Genomic DNA, 10,011 nt, shown 5'->3' with positions numbered 1-10,011 from the left:
AAGAAAATATTTGCAGCAGATGCAGGTGATTTATAACCTTAGACAATCTATTTAAATCTGTTCAAAATTCTCTGCTACCCCAAACTTCCCTCTTTGAACAGTTTTGTTTGCTTTTCCCAAGACTACCCTTCATTAAATATTTAAAATTTTGAGAGGTCATATTTATTCTATCTAGAGGTTGCTGTTTGCTTGTGATTTTTGTGTGTTTTTGTTTTTTGTTATGTTTTTAACTGAATTTCAAAATGTTGTGCAAGTGTATTACAATAAATATGTCTATCTAATTTTCCAATGCTCCTGGGTCAGGCTGACTCCTTCTATCATTCTCAACCAACCCCTTCTCCAAGATTTATTTCAGATTTACCACTTCTTTTGTCACATGTGTACATTGAGTATTCTAGGTGTACTTGCCACTTGTTCCATTTTTCATTCATTCTATGTTTTTACTATTATTCCTTTCTGGTTTCAACTTCCTGATAGTCATTCTGTTAAACTATCTGTTAATACTTTGAAAGGTTTATATACATTCCATGGAGTTTCAATCCTGCATATACTTGAACGTATGTCAGCTTATATTTCCATATTTCATTCATCTGCAATAACAATTTGCAAGACTGGAGATGTGATAATATTCTCATTCATTTGGAAGATTAATCTTTAGTCAATAAGAAAGTTTAAGAATGGCTCAGAATATATTCCTAGCTACCAGTTTTTATGAATGGATTTGTACAAAGTTTTGTGATTATTTTATTTGACATGGGATAATATTTTCTACTACCTATAAGTTTTGGAAAAGGAAGAAAACTAAAATTTACTATTATAGAGGAATTTGATTGAAATAGAAGACAGATTTTATATTTGTCACATCTCTGATGAGTACCCATATTCAAGATTTAAAGTCTTATTTCATACTATGTTAGACAGATAGGGAAAACATGAAACAACATATGATAAGGCAACTATTTGTGACTTTTTAAAATGTACCTTATTAAGTGATGAAATTTACTTTATTAGCTAGTGTTTGGGTTTGAATTATGGGAGGCTGATCTATTTAACACATTTCTGGAAGGCACCTACTGAACAAAACAAATATTGGGGGGTACTATTTCTACACTTTAATGAATGGTTGAACGTGTTTGGCTTTAGTGCTGGGTAAATAATTCAACTCTATTGTAACTTGCTCTTACACTTGTAAAACTTGTAATGTCACTAAGTATCATTTACTTGTCAAATGTTATTTTGGTGAATGTGATTTTAAAAAGTTTTGAAAAAGAATATATTTTCAGGAGATTAAAGGTAGGTTATCATTGCCTTGAGAATGATAGCATTTTTAAACTACAGAATCAAGATTTACTGTAGTACCAGTAGTTTGAAGCATTAAGGATCTTCTCAATTAATGTTTTTCTGAATTATAATTGACCTGTAAGTAAAGTTTTCCTAGCCTTGGTAGACCAATTATGGATCTATCGTTCCCAGAACAATTTTTAGGCCTACTTATACTGGACTGAAATCTTTCAGTAATCATTAGGAGAGGGGTATTAAAAATAATTTTGTGACATTTGTGATCTTGTTCACTCATATGGGCTGGCCATCTGTAAATTTAAAGTTGTAATTACTGTACTTTCTCTCAGATATTGTGATCTCATCTTTCATTTTAAGTTGTCTTGCATTTCACAATTGCTTACTGCTGCGGTCCTGAAATACTATAGGAAATGAGAAATTGAGATGGATTTTCAATTACTTTCTGTTGGCATGTTGCATGGGCCTAGGTGAGAAATCTTGCCCTTGTTATCTGATGATGCGGATAACTGGGACCTGGGATCCTAGGACCCTTGGGTCCTGCAGAAGAATAATACCTTGTAGACATCATATCAGCAAAATTTGTGTATAATCATTAGGAATGCTTCAGAAATATGGAGAAAATCAGTTTGGGACCAGTGAGTTAAAACAATAAACAGAGTAGCAGCGTAAAATCCCTTATAGATTAGAGGAAAACTATTTTTTTTTGCAATGTGAATTCAGAAGACCAAGAACATTAGAATGTATCACAAGTTTATACCAAAGATATTGCATTGATATTTTTATATTCTAATATGTATTCTAAACCTAATTATTTATATTCCAATTCCATTTATTGGAATAAATACCTATTTATTTGTCAAATTATCAATTAATTCTAGTAAGTTTCACTGTGTGAACTAAAATATCAGCACATATAAATATAAAATGTATAACTATATATAAGTAAAAGGCACACGTTTTGCAATATTCTGTTGTGGTTAGAGTATCAAATTATTTAAAGTATTTAATGTATTATTTCATTATCTCTACCTCAGTGTTTGGTAGAGTTGGACCTAAAGCTTTACCATTTGAAGATTTACAGCCTAGTAGCAAGAGGAAACACTTTGATTAAAACATTAACAATTTAAGGCCTAATATCGAGGAGAGACATATAGACTTCTCTTGTAACTCTGAAAATATTTGGTGATAGAAATGCAGTAGTGTAAATTCCTGCCTGGTTGGATGGTAGACTGGCCAGGACATTAGTTAATCATGCATATGAACAATTTTTTCACCTTCTTGGCTTTAGATACTTTTGAAATATTAGGTATAATAACCAATTATATTTTGATAAAATACCTTCTAGTCTAAACATTTCTATCTAAACTGTTCCTGTCTCTATGATCCCTTGTAATTAAGATTAGTTTTGTTCCAGTAAGAAAATCTATGCTGTCAGGGTAAGATATTCTGGTTCGTCTGTTCCTAAATGGAAGAGAGGTAAAGGGTCAGGTAGACATTTGTGCCAATAAGATCTCATATAGGAATTTTTAAGCTGCAGAAGTTTAGAAGTAGCTCTTAAGCAAGGCTTACTTTGAATCCTTAGCTCCACAAAGCTAACTCAGCTGATAAATAAGTACTTGAAAAGCCATCACCTTTGCACCTAGCTTTAAATTCTTCAAAGTATGATGAAATCTAAAATGAAAAAGACTTAAAATACTCATTGACAAAAAATTTGCAAATGTGAGCAATCGAACAAACAATATAAGTTTTTTTCCAATATACACAGAATTTTAGAGAAGTAATATCAATCGCATTTTTAGGAACAATAAGTTTTCCTAGTTACAAATAGTCAACCAAGGATATATGCCTGTATAAAGATTGCATCATTAACTACTTAAATTTAGAGGATACTACATGCTTCAACAGCACATCTACCCTAATTGCAATACAAAGTTTAACACGGCACTTGCACAAGGGTGATATGAAAATTTGTGTAGTATTCCATATTTTTCATTCTTCAGATGCAAGAAATGAAAAACAGTTATTAAAAATTGATTACAAAAATACAGTTGTAAAGATACATGTAATTCATTGAATTGAAAGTTAGTTTGACATCAGTGTATTAAATCATCACCTTAGAAAGGCCTTTACATAGCATAACCTTTACAAAATTTTTGAAATTAGATAACATTTTCAATTTATCCCAAAGAAATAAAATACTATAAGGACCTAGGGGAAAAAAAAAGAATCTTAAACTATTTCTATATCGAATGCTATCTGAAATGACACATTTATTAATGAACCTATATATTATGAAACAATGTAGAATTAAAAGTATTATATCTAGGAGAGAATGAAATAGATTATGGATATTATACAAACAGAATACAGATTACTTTAAAATATCCTTTTTCAGACAAGCAACAGAAATATCTTTAGTTTCTGTATTACTCATTTCAACAGATAAGTTAAAATTATTTCTGATTATAAAAATCACAAACTCTGCAGAAATCATTATACATGTATACAAACAAATCTTGAATACATTTTGACATCGAAGTTAGGCAATTCACTTGGAAGAATAGCATGGAATCCATGAATATTTAAAGTAAGATATTAATGTGGCTTTGTATTGTGAAAATATTTTGTATGGACACAAAGATGGATAGGCATTTTTGAAATTTAAGAAACTTAACCAAACCATTATGACTTAGGAGAAAAATTTTTGCAGCCTTCCACAACTTCAAAGAGGTGATACATACTTAACCTTTTGGCAATATCAAATGCAGCTTCTTCCAAGTTGTTCTTGACCTGGTTTGATATAATATTTCAATAGAAGCAGATCCAGCGTACCTTTGTTATTTCTATTCCCAGGAGCAAGATGCAAGGTTGTCAAGACTTCTTTAGTTTGGGCATTGGTATCTGCATCATGATGCAATAAGAAAGAAGCCACTCTGGTATTATTCCACATATAAGCACTATGTCTAAGTATCTAATGTAGGCTTCTGGATGAAGAGAGCTATACTCATCATCATCCCTAGTATTCACATGAGTGGCCTTTTTGGAAAGTAGTCTCTGCACTGTAGTAAGCCGATTATTTTCAACAGCCCAATGAAGAAATTTGCTTGGACACTTCTCTATTTTTTTCTAGCAAATGATACCATTCCTCACTTTTTCATCTAGTTCCTTGTCTTCATCAGAATTGCCTAACTAGAGACTTTGAGTACCAGTGGGAATGAGGTGTACATGTATTCCCCAATAGTTCACGTTGGTTGAAGTAGTCAGAAAAATCCAGTGAATTTTCTACTTCTGTTTTTTCACCATGATTTTTTTCTCTTTTTCCATTTTTACTATTTGAAATTATTCTAACTGGAGAATAGGGAATGCATAGAGAGCAGAAGAAATAAATCCAAAAACAATCTTCACAGAAGCAAATTCTCAGAGCTATTTCATGACTTTGCAAAGGATAAAGTGGCTGAAGTTAGTATAAATTTAGAAGTATGAAAATGGGAGGGGGGACCAAGATGGCAACAGGGCAGTAGGGAAACGCCACAGCTCTCCCCAACCAAAAAGAGAGTTAGAGTTCCTAAGCTTAACCTCCCCAAGAGACCGACAAAAACAAAAAGATGAACACCCAGAGAAATACAGGAGGTGGAAAATAACAAAAAAGAAAGAGAGAAAAAGAATTTCAGAACAGAGAAGCACGAAGACTCCACCTCCAGTGCTTACTGGTGGCAAGCAGCGCAGCAGGGGCTGCTGGAGTCCCAGAGAAAAAGGAGGCTGCCTGCAAATCACCCACGCAGAAGGACTTAAGAAAAGAAGAAACAAAGAACTTCCACTCCTCTGGTCGAACCACTATTAAATAACCCCATGCTGCTGATCACATGTATGGTGTATATGTGTACACCATTATATGTTACAGACCGTGATAGACAATTTGCTCCAGGAAAGCTACAATGAGTTTGTGACTTTAAATGAGCATCATCATCCCAAAATACTGTGAAAATGGGCAAATTTTGTAATCACTTAATTACAAAAAAAAAAAAAAACCAGAAATCTACAAGTGGAGCTATGGCTCAAGTGGTAGAGCATGAGCCTTGAGCTGAATTGTTCAGGGACAGCTGCCAGGCCTAGAGCTCAAGTCCCACGACTGACAAAAAAAGAGAGAGAGAGAGATCTTTCATGTGATGGATTCTAACATATTTATAAAATTATGTTTTTATTGCTTTGTATGTCCTTTCCCCATGGTATAACCCCTGTTTTCACTATATATGAAGTTGATGTATGTGGAGAAGGGAAAAAACAAATCGTTAAAACAGAGATACAGGAGGACCCATTTCAACAATGAGATGTACAAGTCTTTATGTCGAAAAAAGAACTTTACAACTTTGGTTGGGGGGACGGTGGGGAGGATACGAAGGGATGGGAAGGGGAAACAAAGGTAATGTGCTCATTATCTTACCCATGTAATTGTTACTCTTCTGTGCAGTATTTTCACAATAAAAAGAAGTATGAAAATGACAAAAATGTAAAAAGATATTCATATATTTCATTATATAACCCAAACCAGAAAGCAAATGTTGTTTAGATGATTTCTTAAAACATAGTCTTTCAGAAGCTGGGAAGGTGGCTCAGTGGTAGAGTGTTTGCCTTGCATGCATGAGGTCCTGGGTTTGATTCCTCAGCACCATAGAAGAAGAAAAAGACAAAAGTGGTGCTGTGGCTCAAGTGGTAGCATCATCTTTGAGCTGAAAAGCTGAGGGACAGCACTCAGGCTCCAGAGTTCAAGCCCCACAAAAACAAAAACCAAATCAAAAAACTAAACAAAACACAGCTCTCACATTTGTAGCCTCAATTCTGTAAAGACACTGCTTCAGCCTAGGACTAAGATTTTAAGTGTATACATTTATCAACACTTCTGATTCAGATTTCTACTTGAGAAAATTTTAAATCAATATTTTGTTCTTAATTTTTCTCTTTGTATATTCACATGCATCAATAAAAAATGGTGTGGACATCCCAGTAACATTCTCAAAGTACCTCCTGATGATGAGTTATGAAAAGTTGTATTCCATTACAAAAAGGAAAATAATGCTACAAATAAAGAAAACCAATAATTAATTATTAATGTTTAATAAAATAAAAACCAAACACCAGTGTTTCCAGTTTTTGAAGTGTTCTACATATTAGATTTTACTATTTACTCATATTCCTGTACATTTAAAACTGGCTAAGATTATGATTTCACAAGAGTTTTGTAGGCTACGGGTAGCCTTTAAACTTACCCACTAAGGTTACTCTTTCTTTATGGCTCATCTCATCATTTGTATATGGCTTATAACATCATTTGTTTCTCACTAACATATAAAAGAAGCCCTCAAGTTTTAACAGAAACTGTGCAGTTAAAATCTTAACTCTTCTCTCTGTTTCTTTACACAGACTTTGTAACTTCTCATAGTAAAGTTTCTATAAACTCTGAAATGTACATACTTAGTAGTATATGTCTGCTACCATAAATCTTAAATACTTTATGGAAAAGTTTTATGACCTGCCGAACAGTCTTAATTTTGGCATATATAAGCAAATTCCCAAAATTAAACATATTTAAAACAATAAAATTTTTAACAAACCTTAGGACTTGCTACAGTGCTCATTATGACAGGTGCCATGTATAGAATAATTGAATTTCTACTCTTACACATCTCTTGAACAACAAATATCTGGAATTATTTTGTTTTTGACATATCTAACTTGACTTTATTCTTAAATGTTTGCTTACATAAGAAATATATGGTTCTAAAATTTCACGACAAGTCTTTTGAACTTATTTTTGTTGAATTTTCTAGTTTAGGAAAATCAATTCCACTTTATGTATAAAAAATGTTCCGTGCTCAGTTTGGCAACACATACACTAAAATTGGAAAAATACAGAGAGAATTAGCATGACGCCTACGCAAGGATGACATGCAAATTCATGAAGATTTCCACATTTTTACAACAACAGATGCTGGAGGGTATGTGGACAGAAGGGAACCCTACTCCATTCTTGGTGGGAGTGAAAACTTGTTCAAGCACTTGGAAAGAAGTATGGCGGTTCCTCAAAAGATTCCACATAGAGCTCCCCTATGACCCAGCAATCCCACTTTTGGGCATTCATCCAAATGATCAAACAAGACCATACTATAACTACCAGCACAGCTATGTTTATTGCAGCATTATTTACCATAGCTAAGATAGGGAACCAAACCCGATGCCCCTCAGAAAATGAATGAATCAAGAAAATTTTGTGTGTGTGTGTGTGTGTGTGTATGTATTTTCCTCTCTATTTTTCTATCTATCTACACATATATATATATGTATATATGTTTGTATATATGTATATTTATATACATAAATATAAATATAGATTGGAATGTATATATATGTAAGATATCCCTTACTTGCAATAAATAATATAAGCAGAAAACTGGGATAAGCAGAAAAGATCAAAAGCTATATGCATATTACTAAATAAGATGATGTTAAGCTAAATGAACCCCAAGATAAGGACAGAAGTGTTTTTTTTTTATTCTTTCTTACTGTTGTTTCTAACATATTTATAATGTACAATGTGATCTTTTTTGTTTTTTATTTGGTCCTCCCGCACAGTATAAGCCCTGTTTGCACTGGATTTGATGTTGGTGCACCTACATCCTGAAAATACACTTCTCTAATTTGGGGAAGGAAAGGGAAAAATCAAAATGCTTAAATAGAGATAAAAGTTGAGCCATTGTAACAATGAGATGCACAAGACAACATGTTGGGGGGTGTGGGGGTGTGGGGATGAGAAGTGTACATGTGGAGGTGGAGGGGAAGGGATGGTGGGGGGAAAAACAAAGGAAGAGGTAACAATGCTTGATAAGAAATGCACTCATGACTTTGCTCATGTAACTTTAACCCCTCTGTACAGTACTTTTACAATAAAAACCATTAGAAAATGTTCTGAGATGGAAGAGTTTATTTTATTTTACCCATATAATATTGTTAACAAAGAAATTAATGGGGGGGAGGATTGGGTGGGGGGCCGGGGGGAGGCTGGGAAGGGATGGGAAGGGGAAACAAAAGAGGAGGCTACAATACTTGATAAGAAATGTGCTCATTATCTTGCCCATGTAATTGTAACCCCTCTGTACATTATTTTCACAATTAAAACACACACATACACACACACACACACACACACACACACACACACACACACACACACAAACAAAAAAAAAGAAATTAATGGAAAAGACTGACCCAAAGATATTTTGAGTAAGTGTGTGATTGTGTGTGTGTGTGTGTGTGTGTGTGTGCATGCCTGCATGTTGGTGTGCTCAGAGTTTTAACTCAGGGCTTCATGGTCTCGCTAAGCCTTTTCTCTCTAGATTGGTGAGCTACTATATGAGCTACATCTCCATTCCTGGACCTTTGCTAGTTTATTTAAATTTTGGAAAAATAATCTTAGGAATTTTTTGGCCTGATTGGCTTCCAACTCTTATCCATAATTCTCAGGGTCCTGAGTAGATATGCAGAGTAAACAGGATTACACGTGTGACCAACCATCACAATGCTTTCAGAATAATTTTAAAAGTAGAAAAAAATTTACTTCACGGGGGGACTGTTTTATCATTTCCTACTTTTAAAGCATTTTGGAGTGATTATATGTGAATTTATTTCATGTTGAGATTCTTAAAGGAGAGTAAGTGATAGTATTTAAAAGTTTTAGTACTTTTTTAAAAGAATACTGGAACTGTGGGACAGAAGAAATTTGCCTCTCTTTGGACCTCAATTTATAAGCTCAGCTCTGTGCATGATAACCCAATGTCACCAACACAATCTGTGTTGAAGACAAAATGTGACAGAAAACAATTACCATGGGCAATAATTGCTATGCTATTATTTATTGGACAATATGAATATTGAATTGAGAGTGTAAGAGAACGGAGATATTTCACCTACCGTTTTTGTATTGCTGAAAGGCTTTTGGAAACTTTGACTCATTTCCTTCCTCACTGTGTGTCTTTGGGCCATGCACTTAGTGACTTTAATTACAATTTTTCTCAACTCTAAAATGGTAATAACATTAGTATCATAGCAAATGTTTTCTTAAGAACTAAGAGACATAAAACTTGTGAAATACTTAACATAAATTACTAATGAACTTTGAGTTTAGCCAGCAGTTTTTTTTAATACTAAACAGAATGTGCTATGTATTACAGAAATCAATACATGTAGTGAGCCATCAGAAGTAACGTTATCTATTGACTATGCTGTGCTTCCAAGGAAGCCAGGTGGATAACTTCTCATGCTGTAAATCAAACTGCTTATCTTATGTCTTGATAGTGCTAAACTATCAGGGTCAGAATAATGAAGGAATTGTAGACTGAGCTAAGGTCCATATGAAAATGTTCAAAATTGATAAAGCCTAAAAGTAACTAAGCAGTATATTGTGTTTTTCATTATTTAAGTTAAATTGCAAAGAAAGGGAAGACCTAGAAGAATGAATTCTCTTTTTGATAACCTATCATAGGTCCTTAGCAGGATGAACTCTTTCCTCATTCTTGTAGAGGCATCATCAGATGAGAGGAACTCTATTTTTTGGTTGCGTCTTTCAATTTATTCTTCAGTTTGAAATCTGAACTACATGAGACTGAAAGAAACCAAGGAAAATTAGACACACAGGCTTTGGAAAAAGCAATCAGAGTAAAA

The 10,011-nt window shown here is 33.6% G+C and overlaps 1 non-coding gene across 1 annotated transcript; it reads left to right on the top strand.

Annotated features, from left to right (window-relative positions):
• The first annotated feature begins 7,165 nt into the window (after nucleotides 1-7,165).
• On the top strand, nucleotides 7,166-7,272 carry LOC122100635. The gene has a single exon (XR_006146223.1). It is a non-coding gene; the product is annotated as a U6 spliceosomal RNA (small nuclear RNA).
• Nucleotides 7,273-10,011: the final 2,739 nt, after the last annotated feature.

This window comes from Dipodomys spectabilis, unplaced genomic scaffold, assembly GCF_019054845.1.
Source record: "Dipodomys spectabilis isolate Male_0828 unplaced genomic scaffold, ASM1905484v1 ptg000590l, whole genome shotgun sequence".
Lineage (NCBI taxonomy): Eukaryota > Metazoa > Chordata > Mammalia > Rodentia > Heteromyidae > Dipodomys > Dipodomys spectabilis.
Note: the sequence above shows the minus strand (reverse complement) of the source record. Positions and strands in the feature narration are given on the sequence as shown.